Raw genomic sequence first — 22,472 nt, 5'->3', positions numbered from 1 at the left:
AATTTTTTTTTTTTTGTGTGGTTTTATTTATTCTTCGAGAGGGCGAAAGCAAGGAGGGGAGGGGCAGAGAGAAAAGGAGACAGAAACCCAAGCAGGCTCTGTGCTGTCAGGGTGGAGCCCCACGTGGGGCTCTGACTCACAAGCCGTGAGACTGAGTCGGATGTTCAACCGACTGAGCCACCCAGGGCTCCCTTTTTTTTGAGAGAGAGAGAGAGAGAGAGAGAGAGAAAGAGAAAGCAGGGAAGGGGAGGCATACGGTCTTCGTTAACTGGACGGGGACATTCCTTTCCCCAGTGCACGCATACATCACACCAAATCACCACAATGTACACTAACTATCCTTCCATTTTATATGTCAACTACACCTCCAAAAGGTGAAATTTTTACAACTACCACATCTTTGGGGTGCCTGGGTGGTTCAGGTGGTTAAGTGTCCAACTTCGGCTCAGGTCATGATCTCGCAGTTCGTGGGTTTGAGCCCCGCGTCGGGCTCTGTGCTGACAGATCAGTCTGGAGCCTGCTCCGGATTCTGTGTCTCCCTCTCTCTCTCTCTGCCCCTCCCCTGCTTGCGCTCTCTCTCAAAAATAAACATTTTTTTAATTTAAAAAAAAAAACGTACTCTTTATTAAGTGAAAATAAAGAGCAAAATCAAATTTTAACTTTTTTTAGAGTAAACTGGAGGTGCCCACAAAACCAACCGTCAATTTTAAGCTAATTCAAAATGCAATACTAGCATGCTATGTATTGCTTTAAAGCCACAGCAAACCTAAAGTTCTTAATACAAGCTTTTTCTAAGTGGTTCAAAGGTACCAAATACGCAAGACACATTTTAATGCAGTCAACTCTCATGAAAATAAGGAATAAATATTTATAAAGTCCAAGTGGTACCTTACATTACATAATAAGCAAGTCTCAAGAATTTAACCAAATGACCAGTTAATTACTTTTGGGAGATGTGAGCAAATGTGAAATAACCGAAAAACTAAGATTTAAAACAAATTCTTAATAAATTTTTCCTTTACATGGACTTTTTTCTATAAGTCATTATATCCAAGTTAAATACACTTTGATAACTGACAATTATTGATAATGTATAAACCCCTAAAGTTTAAAATTAAATGGAATGCTTTATAGTAAGAGGCATGATTTTTATATAAACGATAAAAATCTGTACAAAAAAATGCTACCAGGGTGCCTGGGTAGCTCTGTAGTTAAGCGTCTGACTTCAGCTCAGGTCATGATTTCATGGTTCGTGGGTTCAAGCCCCACATCGGGCTCTGAGCTAACAGCTCAGAGCCTGGAGCCTGCTTCAGTTCAGATTCTGTGTCTCTTTCTCTCTCTGCCCCTCCCCACCCTGTGTTTTCTCTCCATGCCCCCGCCCCCGCCTCAAAAATAAATAAATAAACATTTTTTAAAAATCATGCTACCAAAAATAAAACCATACTCATTCATGAGCTTCCACTAAGGTAACCTAAGAATTTTCAGTAGGAATAAACCATTTAGAAAACCCACTTACAAATACTACACACTAGACACATCTGTTTATAACATTTTTGAAGGGTTCTATTGGAACATTTAAGAAAGTGTAAGGAATCTGTCCAGAATTCGATGTAGTCAATTAAAAAGTGCTCTATTCAGCCTCCCACACCATGGGCACAGTACTTCCTTTTTATGGACTAAAGTGAAATCGTTCACGCTGAAAGGTTCCTAATCAGTTTAATTCAGAGAGTAATTGGATCTGAGTTTTCTAAGAGACCACAGAGGTCATCCAGCAGGTCCTATCTTCCTTCTAATTTGAGAACCTCCTACGGTATCCTGACAGATGGGCCACCTTCTTCCACCCAAATACACCGAGTGATGGCAAGTCCCAGCTCCATTAGGGAGCACATTCCATTGTTAAAACACCAACTGATAGATGACAACTCCTTCCAGGGACTTGAAACCAGTCATCCTCAAAATTCCACTAATTAAGTTAGTCTTTCTGTCCTTATCAACAGACACCCTACGCCGCTCTCCCTCCCAACCGCTCTTACAAACAATAGATGTCCAATGTCATGGCTCTTCCCCTGTTCTCTCTCTCTCTTTTAGTTTATCTGCACAATGTTGCCAGAAGCACCCTTGTAAAATAGAACGGACGAACAAAACCAGATTGTGTCTTTCACTAAAAATCAAATCCACACACACAGAAGAGAGTCCTAGGATTTCAGTCTGTGCCTCAGTGGGCTACGAGGGCAGTGCCCTTGGTAACCACGACGCCCCCCCCCCCCCCAGAGTCAACGAGGTTACAGGCCCTCATCTGTTTGGTGCCACAAAGTCTGGGAAGCGTTGGGGGAGGGACCCACTAGGGAAGGCAGAATGGAACCTCGTTCCACAGCCCACACACATGTGCAAATTACACACTGCTCCCATTTCACCCAACCAGGAGTCCTGACGACCGATCGTGGGGAAGACGAGCAAGTTTGCTGCTGAAAAAAGACAAAATGGCCTAAAATAGAAGCCAAAGAGTTCTGTTTGAACACAGAGGGGAAATCCTACTGCCCCGCTCAGGAATCACACACACACCTTCAGTGCCATTTAAAATGCATGCAATGACGGAGGCCAGAGGGCTATACTCCTAAGAAACAGAAGCCGTCTGTTTGCAAATTAGGTTTCTACGAGTATTCTTCAGCGCACACACAAAACATGTTCTGTTCTACCTTTCTGGAAACATGAGACTCTACAGAAACGTCTTTAGGTTTTCCACCACTAATACAGAAGGAGATAGAACTTTTCCAGCTTTCTCCTAATTCTACTAGAAGAAAAACAACTTAAGTAAATGAAAACTGGTAACTGGCACGCGGTATCGGGGAGACTGCACGGCGGGGTCACTACCGTAGCAAACGGGCCCACGCGTGCCCCTCCAACCGGGCCAGCAGCCACTTCCCCAGCTGTCCATTGCCACCTGGGATGCACATCGCCGTGCTGCCCGGTGAAACCGCGTTTTAAAGGAACACTGAACATGTTGCTTTTAGCTAAAATTTTCGCTTTCTCCAGGTAGGCAACTGGGGCACCTGGTGGCTCAGTCAGTGGAGCGTTTGGCTCTTGATTTCAGTTTAGGTCGTGATCTTGCAGTTTGTGAAATCGAGCCCAGCATCGAGGCTCTGCTCTGACACCACGGAGGTTGCCTGGGATTCTCCCTCCCTCTCTCTGCCCCTCCCCTGCTCTCTCTCTCTCTCTCTCTCCCAAAATTAATAGGTAAACATTTAAAATAATAGTAATAAAAAATAAAGGTAGGCAACTAACCTAAATATCCTTAAGACCCTTGTCAGGGACGCATTTTGCAGGCCCAACAAAGCTCACCCACAGCCCAGAAGCAGCCAGAAGCCCACCAGTTTGCAACCTCTGATTCAAATGATAAACACAAACAGGAAGATTTTAAATCCTGAAACGTGTTTTAAAAGAAAGCAATCAGCAGTCCCAACTCTCTGACCTCAGAGAGCTAAATCCTGGGTCTCCAGGGACGTATGGCTCCATACAACCAACCGGCCCAGATGACCAGATGTACACGCAGGATTCTGGACGGGGCCATTTATACCGAAGAGGAGTTGGAACGGGACATACAGGCCATGGCAGCCCCCTTCCTGGGGAGCGAGGAATCCTTTCTCCGGGAATCTTGATCTACAGTCCAGCAGCCTCTGGACCCATATCTGCCCTGGGAAGTTCACTACTGTACAGGCTGCCCGCCCGTTTTCCCCCAGCTCCTAAGTTTCCTTCTATTCACTGGCCCTAGTGTCTCACTGCCCCTGCTCGCTGCACACATGGCTCACTCTCAAGGGCAATATTATGCTCCACACTAAACAATATTTTCAGGGCGCCTGGGTCAGTCGGTTGAGCAGCCAACTTTGGCTCAAGTCATGATCTCACGGTTCATGGATTCAAGCCCTGCATCAGTCTCTGTGCTGACAGAACCTGCTTTGGATTCTGTGTCTCTCTCTCTCTGCCCCTCCCTCGCTCATGCTCTGTCTCTGTTTCCCTCTCTCCCAAAAATTAATAAACATTAAAAAATTAAAAAAATGAAAATAAAAAATAAACTTAATATTTTCTATGCTAAATATTCTGTTCCCTTCATCATCATGAATAGGACACTGTTTGTTTGTTTTTTTTAAGTTTATTGATTTATTTTGAGAGAGAGAGCATGCAAGCAGGAGAAAGGAGAGTATCCCAAGCAGACTCTGTGCTGTGAGTGCAGAGCCCGATGCCGGGATCCAGGTCATAAACCACAAGATCGTGACCTAAGCTGAAATCAAGAGTCAGATGCTTAACCGACTGAGCCACCCAGGTGCCCAGGACACTATTTCTAAACACTCCTGGTGCACCTGGGTGGCTCAGTCGGTTAAGCATCCAACTCTTGGTTTGGGCCACGCATTGGGCTCTGCATTGACAATGTGGAGCCTACTTGGGATTCTCTCTCTCTCCCCATCTCTCTGCTGCTCCCTTGTTCACATACACACACACTCTCTCTCAATTAATTAATTAATTAATTTAAAAAATAAATAAATAGGGGTGTCTGGATGGCACCGGCTCAGGTCATGATCTCGTGGCTTGTGGGTTCAAACCCCACATCAGGCTCTGTGCTGACAGCTCAGAGCCTGGAGCCTGCTTTGGATTCTATGTCTGCCTCTCTCTCTGCCCCTCCCCACGCCCACACTCTGTCTCTGTCTCCCTCTCTCTCTCAAAAATAAATAAACATTAAATTTTTTTCTAAATAAACAAAATACACACTCCTAACCATTCCTAACCATGATCACTGTTGTCCAGATAGTAACATCCTTCTCAGATCTAAGGTGTAAAAAGGAAGAAAGTAGGAAATGAAAAATCACGAAGCCCTGTGCCCGAATGTTACATGTATTTTCATATTTAATTCCCACAGCAATCTTTTTTGATTTGTATTATCAGCACTACTTTGCACATGGAGAAAGTGAAGTTAGGCACAGTCGAGTCATTTGCTGAGGGTCACGAAACAAGCACAACTAGAGAACTCAAACCAAGTCAGTCTGGCCCCAAAGAGACAACAATATTGCTAGCCATATGGAAAATGGCATATTTGTGATTTATCGCTATGATAACTAAAGTTATTAACAATTATAATTAAGCCTTTTCTTTCTGTTGACTCAGGGATGTCAACATGTGAAGCAAATGCTCAAAGTCCTGTCTCCACTTTAGGAGCAGAATCCAAATACATTATTTTCAAATCCAGTTGATGTACCTAATATATAAACTCCTGAGTATACACTAAATAGCAGAAATTTTTTTTAAGTGTTTTACATTTTACTTATTTTTGGTAGAGCGAGACAGAGCACGAGTGGGGGAGGGGCAGAGAGAGAAGGAGACACAGAATCCGAAGCAGGGTCCAGGCTCCGAGCTGTCAGCACAGAGCCCGACGTGCGGCTCGAACTCACAGACCGCGAGATCGTGACCTGAGCTGAAGTCTGACGCTTAACTGACTGAGCCACTCAGCCACCCCTAAAACAGCAGGAATCTATATAACACATATATCAACGTCCTTAATCACAATCACATGAGGAAAATGCTCTTATTACCCCCATTTTACAGAAGAAGAAACTGAGGCACCAAACTTAAATAACCTGCCCGAGGTCACTGAGCCAGCAAATGTGAGAGACAGGATTCAAAAAGCTCAACAGGCAAACTGTCTCCAAAAAAAAAAAAAAAATCTAAACCTTAGGCTTTTCAAGTAGGTGTATTTCAGTCCTGGCAACTGCACTTCAGTAAAGCATAAATGAAACAGTCTCAAAGGCTAATCAGATATTCCTTTTAAATATTCTAACGTAGGAGCACCGAGGTGGTTCAGTTGATTATGTGTCCGACTCTTGATTTTGGCTCAGGTCATGATCTCACGGTTTATGAGTTCAAGCCCTGCATCAGGCTGTGCGCTAACAGCATGGAGCCTGCTTGGGATTCTCTCTCTCCCTCTCTCTGCCTCTCTCCTCCCCCAGATAAGTAGGTAAGTAAGTAAATAAATAAATAAATACGTACATACATAAATATTCTAATATAGAAAATATAAAGGTTAGTTAACACAAAAGTTACCAAACATCATCTAAATTCCTAGCTTTAAAGCACCAGTTTTTAAAATTTACTTATTTTGAGAGAGTGTACACAAGCTGGAGAGGGACAAAGAGAGGGGGAGAGAGAATCCCAAGCAGGTTCCTCACTGCCAGCACAGAGCCCAACGCGGGGCTCGATCCCACAGACCGCGAGATCAAGACCTGAGCAGAAATCAAGAGTTGGACACTTAACCAATTGAGCCACCCAGATGCCCCCAAATTCCTAACTTTAATAAGTGCTCTAATTGCAAATAAACTCAAAACACTACAAAACTTCCTTTTTATGCAGAAGATAACGTTAAACTTGGCAATTCTGTGAGAGAATAATTCACATTTAAAAACAGCTCCTGGGGCGCCTACGTGGCTCAGCTGCTTAAGCATCTGACTCTGGATTTCGGTTGTGAGTTCGAGCCCCGCATCGGGCTCCATGCTGACAGCAGAGAGTCTGCTTGGGATTCCCTCTCTCTCTTCCCCTTCCCTGCTCACACGTGCACACATACACTCTCTGCCTTAAAATAAACCTTAAAATAAAAGTAGCTACCAAGTAGACAAAGTGGATCTTCAAAATCTCCTCCAGTGCCAACAACTTTCTCATCGTATGACACTGAGTGACTTACACAGTGAGCCGCGCTTCACGGCTGAGCTCATCATATAATTCAGGCAGAAAGCGTCTGTTGTGCACTAGACACGGTCTGAGCCGTGGAGCTACATGGCGAGCAAGACCGACAAGGGTTCTGACCTCATGGAGCTTCCGCTCCGGTGACAAGAAGGCTCAACAGCAAGCAGGTAAATACACGAGACAGAAAACTATCACGCACGACAAGCACTTTGCAGGGAAATAAAATAGGTGGCCACTTCAGACTGGGTGGACAGAGACGATCTCTCAGAGGCAACACCTTGAGTTGAGATCCAAACGGTGTGAAGCAGCACCGGAAGGATGGGACCAGCTGCCTCTGACAGAGCTGGTGCTCGCGTCTGTGAATTTCAGCCAAGTTAAGCATGAACTGTAGACCCTGCCAGCGTGTCCGGGGAAGGACCGGCAACCACTCCAAACACTGCTCTGGGAACTGTTCAGTTTTCTGCTTTAGTACTTATGCTGAAACACCAAGACATCGACTAGTAAAACACCCCAGGCAGAATGGAAGAGCCTTAGCACAACGGGAACCTCCCCTCCCCTCAGTGGCTTCATGTCCAACTTTCCTGAGCTCACCTGATCTTACGACTCCAGCTATGAATTATATACTCCAGATCTGTTCTTCAGCAGGCTAGCCTGTTTCATTGGGAGTTCAAGTGGGTGCTGTATCTATCTGATACGTAAAGAGACGGAACTGAACACCTGCCAGGCTGCAACTTTGCCACCTAAGTTCCCAGAGAAGATGGGGATACGGAATCCCAGAGAGAGACAGGATCATCCAGTGCATCAAATTAAAGTGTGTTTATAATAAGCCGCTCAGACTGAATGCACCACTGCCCACAGGAAATCCAATTTCCAACCGGAACGTGAGGAATCCACTTTGGCTCTCCCCACCCAGGTCCACACACAAAGAGCACTAAACAGAGCTCCACGGGAAACAGACCCACAACTGACATACATGAACACCTTCGAGGTGCACAAGTGCCTTGAACTTACCACTGGAAGGAGGGTGAACGACACTTAGTGTTAATCATTCATTCATCCAGAATGAGCTGGCTGAAGAGGTTCCTTTGTAATTCAAGCACAGAGCCCTGGCAAGGGAAACAAAAAGAGGTGATTAGAAACAATTTATTATAATTTGTAATTGGGCTTGATATAAAAAGGGAGCAACTAGGAAAAAAAAACCCAAAAACAACTCAAAAGTGAAGTGGTTAACGATAAAGCAGATAGGAGGGTAGGGGCGCCTGGGTGGCTCAGTCGGTTGAGCGTCCGACTTCAGCTCAGGTCACGATCTCACGGTCTGTGAGTTCGAGCCCCGCGTCGGGCTCTGGGCTGATGGCTCAGAGCCTGGAGCCTGCTTCCGATTCTGTGTCTCCCTCTCTCTCTGCCCCTCCCCCGTTCACGTTCTGTCTCTCTCTGTCTCAAAAATAAATAAATGTTAAAAAAAAAAAAAAAAAAGGAGGGTCTTCCCACAACCTGATTGGAGAAGCAGATTTGCTAGAACTCCACATGGCCAAGCCATTTTAGAGATAGATAGATAGATGGAGAGAGGGGAGAAAGAGCAGACAGAAGAAGAAAAATAGACAGATGGACAGACAGATGTATGACCAAATAGCCAGATAAAGCCTACTGTGATCAAACCACAACTCCAGGGCCGGGGGCAGAGTAGTAAAAGAGAAAGGTCTCTGCTCTCACTGATCTTTATTCAAGTAGAAGAAAACATCCAAAACAAATGAACAAACACGAAATATATCTAGAGTGATATATACAATGCAGACATCTAAACAGGATGAAGTAGCTAATTTAAATTGGAAGGTCAGGAAATGGCTCTCTGAGAAGGCAACTAGGCTGCAATCTCAGTGCTATTTCAAGGTGAGGGAAACAGTCTGCCAGGCAGAGGGACCAGTCAAGACCTTAACAAGAACCAACGTGTCAGAGACAGTCATCACGGACTGTGGGGCAGAATCCAAATGCAAGTGGGTTGAATCAAAGAATGAGAGTTGAGTTACTTATGAAGCAGGTGGCTTCTGGGTCCTCTCTTACTGTGGAGAATACTACCTTCTTCTGTTGTTTGATGCGCTGCCCAATGATATATTAAAATTCATGGCCCTATTAGTCAACATACCAGAAAGTACTTCTCTTTTCTTTCATTTTTTTAAAATGTTAAACGGATTGCTTTCAGAGAGTGAGACTTGTCTTCTTACAAGATATTTCACCTCGGCTATGGTCGTAAAATACTACATTATGCTCATAATTGTGTACTGTGAGTTACAGCCTTCATAAAGAATGCAGGCTTTGGAGCCAAAAGATTGGGGTTCACCCCCCACGCCCAGCTTCCCCATTACCACCTGAGCAAGCCTAGCCTGGTTATTTCAATTGCCTGAGCCTCTGGTTTCTTCAACTATAAAGTGGAAATATTATCTGCTTTGCAGGGTTATTCTAAGTATTGAATGGGATCATGCACATAAAATACTCAATTAAGGGGCTGAAACATGAAATGCTCAGTCGAAGTGACAATAAAGAACTTCCACTGTAAACAGTTGCTACTGGGAATGGTGCAATTATCACAATGATTCAAGCTATAGAAACACACCTCTATGACTGGACACAGGAGAGAGAACAATTTTCATTTATAGGTTCTTTGAATATCTTATGGGTGGACCTCTAAAAACCAGCCCAAACTCTTGCCCTTTACAGGTGAAAATTTAAAGCTAAGAGGTAGGCTGACGTGCCCAAACTGACCTAACTGGTTCAGAGAAAATTTATAGAAATCTGATATATTTGGTCAAGAATGCCTGCCTCGTAAGGTAAATCCTATATAAGCATAACTTTTTTCATTTTCATTTAAGTAATCTCCACGCTCATCATGGGGCTCAAAGTCATGTGATCAGCAGTCACATGCTCTACCGACAGAGCCAGCCAAGCATCCCAAATTCTTAATTCACTGTGGAATTAACCCAGTATGGACAAGAAAATATCTTTAAATGGTAAGAACGGAAAATTGAACAAGCTGCAGTGGACTCCATCTAAATAGATTAGACTGACAATTTTTTAAAGCCAAGAACTGTCATATTTTACTGTCATATTTTACTAGATGGTTATTTACTAACCAAGAAACTATAAAACATAATATCTGTCACATTTACATTTTCCCAATGATAATAAGATATTGAGCCTCCAGCACTGATTATGCAAGGAAGCTTTCCATACATTTATTCTGAATACTTTGTCATTTCATGAGTGTGGGTTTTTATTCCCCACGCCTTTGCACTTACTGTGCCCTGTTAGGAATGCTTTCCTGGAAAACTCCTAATTATCCCTCAAGACCCTAAGTGTCTCCTCTTCTGTGAAGCCTTCCCCAACCTTCTACCTTCCTCCCCGAGACATGAGACACTATCACTCCCTCGTTTACCTCGCCACTCCATCTAATTGAGGCAACGGCACTGCAGTGATCTTTCACTCGTCTGCCTCCTTTACCAGATTTTGATTGCTTTCAAAGGGAAAGGTCCATCTTTCCTGATGTCTAGCATAGTGCCTTACACATGGGTGCCCGAGAGACATATGACCGATGGGTCGATGGATGCATCACACTGTTAATACAACACGATTTAATTTTTAAACCAGCCTGCATTTCCGTCACATCACCATGACCTAAATTACATACAAAAGGGTGAGTAGCAGCTTAACCACTCTGATAGTGAATGTCATGTGTCAGCCTGGCTGGGTCATCGTGCACAGTCCTGTGGTCAAACACCAGTCTAGACATTGCCATAAAAGTACTGTTTTAGACGTGATTAGCACGAAATCAGTAGACTCTCAGTAAAGCAGATTACCCTCCTTAATGCGGTGGGCCTCATCCTATCAGCTGATGGTCTATCGAGCAAAGCCTGAAGTTTCCTCCAGAAGCAATTCTGCCTCCGGACTGCAACAGAGAAATCCTCCTGCAACCCATTTTCAACAAGTGGATGTTTTGTGAATAGTGTAGATGGGTTCGGGTGCCTGGCTGGCGTAGTCAGAAGAGCAGGTGACTCCACCTTGAGGTTGTGAGTTTGAGCCCCACAGTGGGTACAGAGATGACTTAAATAAAAACTTAAAAAAAAAAATAGAATAGCATAGATGGTTTTTAGCTGCTAACTTTAGATGCCACGTTTAGGATGCCACGTTTAGGATGGGGCAGGTACTGCGACAGCTCATGACTGCAGGTCTAACAGGGCCCTTTGTGTATTTAAGTCTACGAGATTCAAGGCAGTGCTAGGTAACCTACGTCTACAATAAAACTCTAGCAATTTCGCGTTTTCGGTTATACAAAGAGTGTGTTGTATCTGTAACAGCGCACAGGTACCACGTGTGGACAGAGTCATCAATCAACAGATTTCACCCATGCTCTTTTTGGCATGAACCCCAGCCAGTCCTGGAGCCCACGAGCCGCCCGCCTGCTTGCCGCCCTGACATCATCTTAATTCAACGCGAGTAGGTTTTGCGTTCTTCTCCCTTGAGTTGTGTGAGGAAAAGCCATTCGGGTTTCCAGTGCTGCAGATTCTCCCCCCACACCTTCCCTAAGAGCTGAAAGTAACTGGACCCTTGGCCACATCCTCGTTAAAAATAAAGGAAGGCCACACCTGAAGAATGCTACCACGTTAACCAACCTACGAACTTACAGTCAAGCCCTGGGCTGAGTCACAGTGCCCGGTGTTCACAAAACTTGCACTGCTTCAACCAGAAACTGCTAAAGAAGACAAAGTTACCACCGCTTAACCTGTGCCCTTAAAATGGGCTCCCCTCTCCAACGACGTAAAAACAACGCAGCTGTCACTGAGAAATTTCTAAAATCCACCCCTTCGTCAAACGAAATCCCCTCTGAAACCACCATCTCCCCGAACAAAACAAAACCAAAAAAAAAAAAAAAATGTTTTAACATCTCTGGGTTTAGCCTTGCTATCGGCTAGGCGGCTTATCAATTCAGAGACCCAATGTCTGCGGTAAAACAGGACAGTGGGAAGGTTTCCAGGAGAGAAAAAGGGGCTGGGAACAAGATGTGCAAGTCTATTAACCCGTCACAGGAGCCAGGTCTGTGCCATCTGCCTGCCCCCCCCCCCCCCCCCCAGCCCCGGACCTCCGCTCACAGGTAGACAGACTGTTGTCCCAGTCACTCCGCCCACAGAGACTTCAGAGACATGACGAACAAACCACTGTGTGGCTCTCACTCCGGGGCAGTAGGTGAGACCGGACGTCGTAAGCCTTCATTCCATGACAACTCCCCCCACCTCCCGGCCACGCTGACATTAGCACACTGTTCCTGCACAAAGAACTAATGGAATCAGATGCTGCTCTTAACAGAAAGAGACAGGACAGTCGCCCAGCAGACTAGAGAATGTTCGAGAATCCATCATTTCTGACAAAGGGAGGACTAATTAAAATGAAAAAAGAAGTTTCGGGCTATCCTCCCCAAATGACAGACTTCTGCACACACGCAGCGTACGTTTACTGCTTATTATGAACCAAGTTACGAAAAGGTCCTGGTTATTTATAAAACGGCTCATGTGAAACACCAAAAAAAAAAACAAAAACAAAAACAAAAACATCAATGGACAGCTGGAAGGACAGGATGTGCCCACTTGGGCCACTGTATCTCCTAGACTGGTTTCTGTTTAGAATAATCCTTCCCGAGGATTCCCAAAAAGCTTATGTGTCCGGGGAAAAAAATTAAGGATGCAAAAGTTGACTCGAGTGCCTGACATGCAGGGCATTTATTAAGTTGGTTATTTCAGTTCAAGGAGTATTTGTTGATCATCTACTGTGTTCCAGGAACTGTGCTAAGCGTTGGGAATATGATGTAGACTGGGAGCCTCACATTCTTGCACAGCCTATAACCAAGTAAGTCAGAAGCCACAAAACACTGTGGGGACAGCATGGTCCAGAGGGGTAAGGTAGTGGGGAAGCACACAGGAGTGGTCCTGTGTCCAGCCTTCAAGACAGATCCAAATCCGGGGCGCCTGGGTGGCTCAGTCGGTTAAGCGTCTGACTTTGGCTCAGGTCACGATCTCAGAGTTTGTAGGTTCGAGCCCCGCGTCGGGCTCTGTGCCGACAGCTGGGAGCCTGGAGCCTGCTTCGGATTCTGCGTCTCCCTCTCTGCCGCTCCCCTGCTAATGCTCTGTCTCTCTCAAGAAATAAACATTTAAAAAAAGACAGATCCAAATTCAGTAATATATGCCCACATCATAAAAATTACCTATATTCAGTGTCCCTGGTACGGCGACATGGGATCTTTCTCCACTAGGATTCCACAGATGTTTTAAAACATGTGTACGTATTCTTTGACGCTCCCGCTACAGGGCGGGGTGGGGCGACCAGTCTAAGCCCCCTCCCCTTGAATCTACTTCAACCTACTAAGAATACAGCAGAGTTGACACTACGGGATTTCCAAGGCCAGGTCAGAAGAGGCCATCAATTTCCATCTGGTTTTCCTGGAGCCCTTGACCTGAAGCCCTGGCGGAGCATGTATCTGGCATCGTATTTGGGTTCCTTGATCCCTATATTTACCTGACGCTTATCACCATATTTTCCGACACATGCAAAGTCACTGAGGATCCTATTCCGACCCTTTGCCAAGACAAAAGACAATGATTTCAGTGTTGGTGTCTTAAATAACCACTGAGTGACTATGAGGGAAAATGAGTGAAGGAAGAAGGAAGGAATGAGCAAACGGTAGTGTAAGTGATTTCGACATTCAGTGGCAGGTGATTCAAGAATGCTTGGGTTTAAACAACCCGTGCAAAGATTTGTTCCCACATGCTCTAATACTACAGACTGCCACACAGGCTCCTGTAGACATTTAGGTCCCACTGCAGATGACCAAAATATTTCATCTTCCTGGGGCGCCTGGGTGTCCCAGTCAGCTAAGCCTCTGACCCTTGATTTCAGCTCAGGTCATGATCTCATGGTTCCTGAGTTAGAGCCTCCCGGGGGGGCTCCCCACTGACAAAGCTGAGGCTGCTTGGGATATGCTATCTCTCTCTCTCAAAATAAATAAATTAAATAAATAAAACATTTCATCCGCCTAAACTTCCCAAAGATGCCCAGATACAGAGCACAAGCTAGTGTCTCAACGGACAAAGAAACATCTTCTTACGGGCCCCCTCCCTGTAGACCTCCAGGAAACAATGAGTTCAAAATCACGAGCTCGGCCGAGAAAGTCTGTGCTGTAGAACCCACCAACAGAGCATCAGCTCTGCCCCAAGCAAGGCTCATTGCAAGACTGCTTTAACTGTTACATCTCACAGATTCGTCCCAAGGCTGGGGGTGTTGGTCAGGGCATGAAACACTACTTCAGATGCTATTTTTATAGCAACATAACACACAGCATTTAATGTCACCAGCCACACTTGACACTTGAAGAGGCCATGTTGTTTTCACCTAAGCTTCTGTCCAAAGTCAAACACTTTGGAAAGCGAACGCCTGTGGCTACGCACCTTGCCCTCAAAGTGGGTACTTTTACTTCTGAAATTAAAGAACGTGTAGGTTTTGTAGCAGGTTCTCCTTGAGACGCCCTTCCCAGACGTGCTAATGTCCTCCCACTGACAGACAACGCAAGTGGGATAAAAAGGTAGCAGCCCCCAGAGAAGCAAGGCTCTTGTGGGCCCTGTGGCAATGGTATGGAAACCAGAGATACGGTTGGGAACAATGGTAACAAATACAAACCTGACGGCCACAGCACAGATCATGGTGTCTTTCTGGAAGGTGAGAGAAACGCTTGGCAGGGCACCATTTTGGTTCTGGATTCATCAGCTACTTGCACAGAAAGGAGCCTATGTTGGCATGCCGGTGGGCCAAGAGCTATCGCTGCTTCATCCTAGGTTATGGGGCAAATCAAAACGACCCAAGGAGCAAACCGACACCAGGAACTTTTTAAACAAAGCAAATCCTAGAATCCATAGAAACTCAACTTCCAGGTTCACGCCAGACACATCTGAAACCTCCAGCTGTGTACTGACTGACATAGTCCATTTTACATTTAGGAACATTTAGGTCCCTATTGACAGCAAGGTGCTGTGCCGGGCACTGTGAATGCATGATGTGCGAACGAATCGGGCACAGCACCACTTATCAAAGGGCCTAGGGCTAGTAGAAGAAAAGACAATAAAGACATTATAAAGTATATAAAGACGCAAGACAAACCGGCCATCTGGGAGGAGAGAAGACAGTGCTGTGAAAAAGAATGCCGCAACCTTCCCCTGGTTTTCAAAACACAAACAAAACAAAAAAAACAAAAAAAAATCCATTAAATCCACCCAAAGCAGACATTTTCAGCAGCAAAGCCACCAACATCATCAACCCCCCAACCAGAGGGGGATGCAGTTTGGATACAGCTTAAAAGGAGAAGAAAACAAAACACAACTACAAGAGAACATCAACCTCTACAATGAAACAAACCACAGAACTTTTTAAAAAGGATTGGAGGATGCCGGGAATCTATTTCCAGAGATAAAAGGTGGATTCTACAGCCGCAGACAAGAGCAGGTTGGGATCAAGAAAGATGGCCCGGGGTGAATCCCTCCAGAACCGGGCTGGGAGTTTGGACGAGGACAACGCAAGGCCAGGCCGGGCAGAACAGGGCAGCCTTGCTGGTGGACCTGGCCTTGAGGAATCGTCCGACACATACGTGAGGAAGCAGGGAGGCCCTGCATTCTCGTGAGAAGAGGAAGACAGCACAGATGAAGGAGAGACCAGGACCTGAGGCCCGGACGGCATGGACAAGCATCGAGTCGAGCGTGATACAGTGCAGGGGGAAGTGAGTGAGTACAGAGAAACAGATCAGGACACCCCGTGACAGACACCCCTCAAGTCCGAGCTGTCACTTGGGCTTCAGTCGTAAGACGACTTGGGAGAGAAGTCATAGGCCAGCGGCCAGTCAGTCCCTCTGGCTGACACCAGACCAGCACCATCCACCTGTCCTGAATGAGCATTAACATCAAGGGGCTCATATAATGAAAATAAACCGGAAATCCCAGAGTATGTTTGCAAAATAGAAAAGAGCTCAGTCCCAAGAACGCCGGAGTACGCGGCAACGAGTTCAGAACAAAGCCCGGACCTGCCCCTCGGTCATACACCCACCTCTCTAAACCTGACTTCCCTCCACGTGAAATGGAAAGGATTGCACCCACCTTTCCCGGACTGTCGTGAAAACAAAATGAGAAAACATCTTTAAATTACCTGACATAGGGCCTGGTCCAAGTTCAGAAAGGTTAAACAATGTTAGTTCTCTCTTCTTGTCCTGGTTTCTGTAAAGCAGAAATAAATGCAGGCTTTCTTCCACAGGGAACAGCCCTAATAAAAACTCGGAATTATTTTTAACTAGCGCAAGGCTAGCAAGATGACTCAGTAATGCCAAGGCCAGGCCTGAATGTCCGTTACTAACAAACACCGTAAAACATTTTTCAAAAAATATTTCTCTAGGAACTGCGTGTGAGTAGGTAGCTAAGTTTTAAGTTGAAAAGAAAATGTGAATTGAGACACTTGCACAGTTAGACCCAAAAACCGTTGTGTTTCCTGATCTATCGTAATATTCTGATACTGTTTCCATAGTCTAAAATAATAGTAATTAAATTAATTAGGGCATTGAGGCCCTTCCCAATCACAGACAAGCAAGGGAGCCTTCTGAAGGGGCAGGTTATGGAACACAGGGCTATTTCTGAGTTTAGTGTTAAGACTAAGCCTATACGATTGTGGTTTTTCTTTTTTAACTTTTTAAGAAATCTCTACACCCAACGCGGGGCTCAAACCCACGATCCCGAAATCAAGAGTCACATGGTCCAGCAACTGAGCCAGCCAGGCGCCCCAGGATTGCTATTCTTTAAAAACAAATGATCTATCATGAAGAAAGGGACTCGGCATGCTTTCGGAGTTTGTAGAATTAACCGCCACCTGTGCTCTGAGCCCCATGTACTAAGGGAATTGTTAAGAAATCAGCATACGTTATGGCAAATGTATTAAATGTGAACTCTGTGTGTGCAAAATTAAAAAAGAGTTTGGGGGAATTTCAAATACCCAGTAGTTGGACGTGACTGAAGGCGTTGCCACGTTATGTCTTCCGGACTTTGCTCTCCCTGCGGCAGTCCATTCGGCATTCAACCTCCACCCTCTCTCGGGCCCGAATCAGAGTCCGCACCAACTAGCCTCCAATTACTTACTACATCTAACCTCTCTGTACATCCCTAAACAACCGTAACCACAGAACTTCCCTACGCTGACAGTATTTCAGACCTTTCATTGTAATTATTTCAGCATGGAATTAGCAGCATATTTCCCAAGGGTATTTTATTGCCTATTTCATGAGGATGAAAAACGAAAACTTCAGTGGGAAAGTGGCTGCAAATGGAGAGGAGGTGGGGAAGGACGGCGACAAACGCAGGTCAGGGCCCAGAGCGAAGGCGCCACCTCCTTCAGCCTCTTAAGCCCCCTCCAACCAGCCACTATTAATAACTCCTGCACCCCACTGTCCTTGCCCGGAGCTGCTCTGAGATCCGATTCTCTCTCACCGTTCCACCAGCCTCCCCTCCACCCTCGAACCCGCCCCCCACCAAGGCCCTGGTCATGAGGTGAACACTGGGGACCCCATCCCCAGCTCTACAGGCAACTCTCAGAGAATCTACTAGTTTGAATAGTACTGGGATTTGCTCTCAAGTCAGAAGTACATCAATCACAGTTTAGGAACTAGCCACATCTTTGTCCCTTAGGAAGAACTTAATAAACATATAAGGAAAAGGCTTGTTGATAATAATTTGAAAAGCTATTATCGGCCAAAAAAAATATTATCTTCAAAAGAGAGAACATTAATAAAGTTATCCCTACATTAACATGTAATATGTTTCGGGGTGCCTGGGTGGCTCAGTCAGTTGAGCGTCCGACTTCAGCTCAGGTCGTGATCTCACCACTTGTGGGTTCGAGCCCCACGTCAGGCTTTGGGTTGACAGCTCAGAGCCTGGACCCTGCTTCAGATTCTGTGTCTCCTTCTCTCTCTCTCTGCCCCTCCCCTGCTCACACTCTCCTCTCTCAAAAAATGAATACACGCTAAAAAAAATTAATAAAAACATAAAAAAATAAACTTTAAAAAAGCATAACATGTTTAAACCTTAAGCAGATATTTTAAAGTCACAGCACACTACACTCTTGCGAAAGACAAACATGCGAAGTAAATTACCTCTGATATGGACAGGAGCTCAGGACTAAGTCTGTTGTTAGTAAATGTCTTTGGTTGGAATCCCTGTACCCACATCAACAAATCAACAATAATATCAGCTGTTGATCCAGCATAGATCAGGAGGATTTATGTAGGACCTGGTATAATAAAGGCATCATCAGTATGGGATCGTACTTGCTGGGGGCGTTCTCCCGCACCCCAAATCCAGCATCTTGGTTCTAGGGTAGATCAGGTCTCTTTCTCCACCCAGATTCACACTGCATTTTCCACCTCCCAGACTCAAAGGGATTTTGTGGGGATTACTGATGTCTGAAAGATCTTTCATCTTTGGGGATGAAAGGGGCTAATGAGTATTTGTTGGGAAGCACTCCCACTCTGCCCTACGGGAAGTCTCGGCATTCTCTTCTAAGGAAGGGTGTCTGCTGCAGGCAGGAAAACACTACGTTTGAAGAGGGAAGGAGGACAGACTTTTCATTAAGGGGACATGGGGTAGCTCGCTGCTCCCCAGAGACCAGAGGCCTTTCAGTTCTAATTCTTCCTCAGCTGCCACGGTGGGTGCGACCTTGAGCCTCACCTTCTGTCTGTAAATCCAGGTTAAGCACACAGAGCCCCTCTGAGGAGCAGGGCTTACAATCAGAGGAAGTCAACTGAAGTGGAAATATATGTACATATTATTGTACTTCTATAAGCTCGGGCTTGGCTATAGTCTCAGGCCGTTCTATCACAGCGCTTGGTCCGTAAGAAACCAGGACAGGACCAGGGACGACTACAAATGGATAATAACGCCATCTCCTACAGGGTTTTCGTACGGTCCTCTAACTTATAAACTTTGACAGATTTTAGGCATGATAAATACCTACTTAGAAGTGGTATCTAAAAGAAGACCGATTTGGGGCGCCTGGGTGGCTCAGTCGGTTAAGTGTCCGACTCGGCTTCGGCTCAGGTCGTGGGATGGAGTCCTGCATCTGGCTCTGTGTGCTAACAGCGTGCAGCTTGCTTGAGATCCTCTCTCCCTCCCTCCCTCTCTCAAAATTAACAAATGAACTTGAAAAGAATAAAAAAACAAAAGAAAACTGATTTAGGCCCTAATAAACAAGGATTTTAATTCTCACGATAGACCATTGTGTCTCTAGGAACATTTTTCATCTGTCACAAAATCTAAGAAATGCTCCCTACAGAACTGCTTCCAAGTGTGTTCTCTATTTGATTCCTTCACTTCCCCACCCCTGTCAATTCCCGCCTCCCTCCCAACCCCCCCCCCCCCACATACACACACACACACACCTCCACCCATCTCCACCATGTTCCTCAGCCCGAGCTTGGTCCGCCTCTTTCTGCCTTCAACATTCTCCTTCTGGGCGGCCTCATGGCTCTCACCACTGCTCAGGACAGCCACGGCCCCGGCTCCAGGGTAAATGGCTCTTCCAGACCTACCGGATGGGCCACCTCAAAATCGAGAAGACCCAAACTAGGGTCACCTGGGTGGCTCAGTTGGTTGAGCACTGACTTTGGCTCAGGTCACCATCTCACGGTTCATGAGTTCAAGCCCTGTGTTGGGCTCTCTCTGTCAGCACAGAGCCTGCTTCAGATCCTCTGGTCCCCTCCTCTCTCTGGCCCTCTCCCTCTCTCTCACAAAAATAAGTCTTAAAAATATATAAAAAATAAAATTAAAGAAAAATGAAAAGGAGACTCAAACTAAAATTATTATGCCCAACCCGATCCTGCCCCCCAATACCAGTTCTAGGTTCCCGAACCGGGACCCCGGGCCCCGATCCGGCCAGTCTCGCAAGACAGAAGCCCATCAATTATCCCAGGGTGGCCGCTGTCTGCTCTCCAAATCCAGCTCTCAGTAAATCTTCTGGCTCCTCCCTCAGTGTCTCCCTCACAGGTGCCTCCCTGCCCTTCGGCAGCCTGCACCGGCTGACCTTGGCCCTGCCTCTACTGTTACCTGCTGTCCTTCTTCTGGTCCTTCCTCTGTCCACAAATCTCTCCTCCACACACGAGTCAGAGGAAAATTCTAAAGCACGAGTCTGCTCCTATCATGTTCTGGTCCGAAAACTTCGAGTATGATTACAAGCTCCTGATGATTACAAGTCCCAAACTTCTTTTCGTGGCATAGAAAACTCCACTGACCCTTCCAGCCCCTGTCCTACCGGCCCCCGGGGGGGGGGTCCCCTGCAGCCCACAGCATATTGTGTACCAAACTGCCTCTGTCTCCCCTCCCGACTAAAACGCCCCCTCCCTCGGCTTTAACAGCAAATCGCTCTTCATTCTCAAGACAAACTTCCGTGGTTCTTCTGAGACATCTTCCCTAACATCATATACGAGGGACAATACACTTCCATTTTCAGATGCATCACTGCTCCGTAGTCAAATCTCTGTCAGAGCCCTTACTACCCTGCGCAGAAACTCTTGTTCACATGCCCACCTGTTTTTCGAGGGCACAGACTCTGTTCTGTGAGTCTTTCTCCAACATTCCTAACAGGGGGCCTGGACAAGTCTGTATGAGCAATGAGTGCCCAATACACGAATGACAGACAGATACATGTTCTGGAATACCGCAGTTTAAGCGAATGAACCCACCTGAAAATGCTGCTTCCACTTTCTTCCTGTCCTCCAGAAAACCAAAGTTATTTCAGGTACAAGAGTCTATACATTTCGATGAAGCCTGTGTAGGGACATGCCCCAAAGCTGTCTGGAAAGCCGAAGTGCATCTATTCATTTCTACAATGTGCAAACACACTTTCAGAAACTCTTTCTGGGCGCCTGGGTAGCTCGGTCGGTTAAGCGTCCGACTTTGGCTCAGGTCATGATCTCACCTGTCAGAGTTCAAGCCCCACGTCGGGCTCTGCGCTAACAGCTCAGAGCCTGGAGCCTGCTTCGGATTCTGTCTCCTGTTCTCTGCCCCTCCCCCGCTCACACTCTGTCTCTCTCTCTCAAAAAGAATAAATAAACGTTAGAAAATAATTAAAAAAAAATTTTTTTAATGTTTTTTATGCGTTCAAAGCCCGAGCTGAACCACAGGCTTGGCAGTAAAGACACGCTTAAATAAAGGCGCTTTCTTGGGAAGCACCCCAGGGCATTCATCGTCCCGCCATAAATTTCCCTTTAAAAGACTAAGAATTAATTTACCTCATGTTTTTAAGCAACTTTACCCTAGGTTATTTATCATTTCCCCATTTAACTCATCATAAAGAAATTCCTGAGAAACGGCCTTAAAGATAGGAAGGATATGCTTGCCAGAAATATTTCTTAATGAAACGGACCACATAGTGTAGGATTTTTTTTTTTTTTTAAATAACCAAATTACCCAAACTTCAGCTTTAAAAAGACACAGCTGTCCAGGGAGCACACTGCAGTTGGTACGTCGGATGGCAAAATTCGGCGCCGTTGAAAAACAAAGATATTTCTTCAACATCCCATGACTTCAATCGTCTTAATCGTGGGAAACTACATAAGGACTCAAAACTGTGGACGAAGCAAATCATCTGAACTTGTTCTCATTTTTCTTATATGTTTCATATATATTATAGACACATGTATCTTATTTATTCTAGCGGCTGTACACGAGTGCTACAATGTAGGCTTTCTCTTCTCTACTGAAATCACCACGAACGACCACACAGGCCATCAACTTCTTTCATGCTCCTGCAGTGTAATTCCTGCAGAAGTCTATTTCTTCTTTCCTTTTGGTGTCTAACAAAACAGGTGTGGATAACTACACTTTACCAAGATTATATGCAAACACACGCTGCTTTCTAGACTTTCCCAAGTTTCCCCAAAGGTGTGTTATTTCCTTCCAGTGACTGGAGCTCTAGACATTCTCGGGCTGAACTTGATCAAACAATGGGAAACCAGGCTCTCATGTTTACTAACCGCTACGGGTGGCTCTAAAGGATTATAAGACACCAGGCGGGTTCTTCTCATTCACAGAATTTCTTGAAGAAGCAAACAGAACCAGAATAGGGCAGCCTGCAGTTTAGAAGTCTGGGGGGGGGGGGGGGGGGGGGAAGGGGGGAGGGGAAGGGGGAAGGGGAGGGAGAGGGGGGGAGAGAGAGAGAGAGAGAGAGAAAGAAAGAAAGAAAGAAAGAAAGAAAGAAAGAAAGAAAGAAAGAAAGAAAGAAAGAAAGAACTCTCTGAGGGAAGGGCAGTCCTGGATTTAAATCTGCCTCCATCTGTCTTAGTCAGGGCTGAGACGACGACCCACCTCACGGGGCTGTGGTGATTAGATGGTTAAGGTGTGTTAAGCACCCGGCACAGATCTTTCTCCTCCCAGCTCCAGGCTGCCTACCTGCCACTTCTACCTGATGGTCTGAGGGCAATGGAAAGACAACCCTCCCTCACCCCCAGTCCACCTCCAAGGCCCGCTGACTGTTCCTCCTCAGTATCTGGCCCGGGGCACCCAGTTCTCTCCATTTCTCGGGCTGCCACCCAGCCAACATCACCATCACTCTCCTAGACTAATGCAACAGCATCTCAACTGTTTCCCCAAAGCCCCTTTTAAGACCCCCTTTGGAGCCGGGGTCCCTGGATGGTT

The 22,472-nt window shown here is 45.8% G+C and overlaps 1 protein-coding gene across 6 annotated transcripts in view; it reads right to left on the bottom strand.

Annotated features, from left to right (window-relative positions):
• TIAM2 (TIAM Rac1 associated GEF 2) overlaps positions 1-22,472 on the bottom strand; it is a 189,600-nt gene that overhangs the window by 128,455 nt on the left and 38,673 nt on the right. For 5 of the 6 annotated variants that reach the window (XR_006202907.1, XR_006202908.1, XM_042940125.1 and 2 more), the window contains one exon: positions 7,735-7,829. The gene's annotated coding sequence lies outside the window, so the exon portion shown is untranslated. Of the gene's footprint in view, positions 1-7,734; positions 7,830-15,948; positions 16,096-22,472 lie in introns of those variants that run through there. The other variant, XM_042940126.1, reaches the window with a different exon arrangement.

This window comes from Panthera leo, chromosome B2, assembly GCF_018350215.1.
Source record: "Panthera leo isolate Ple1 chromosome B2, P.leo_Ple1_pat1.1, whole genome shotgun sequence".
Taxonomy (NCBI): Eukaryota; Metazoa; Chordata; class Mammalia; order Carnivora; family Felidae; genus Panthera; species Panthera leo.
This window is presented reverse-complemented; position numbering and strand designations above follow the sequence as displayed.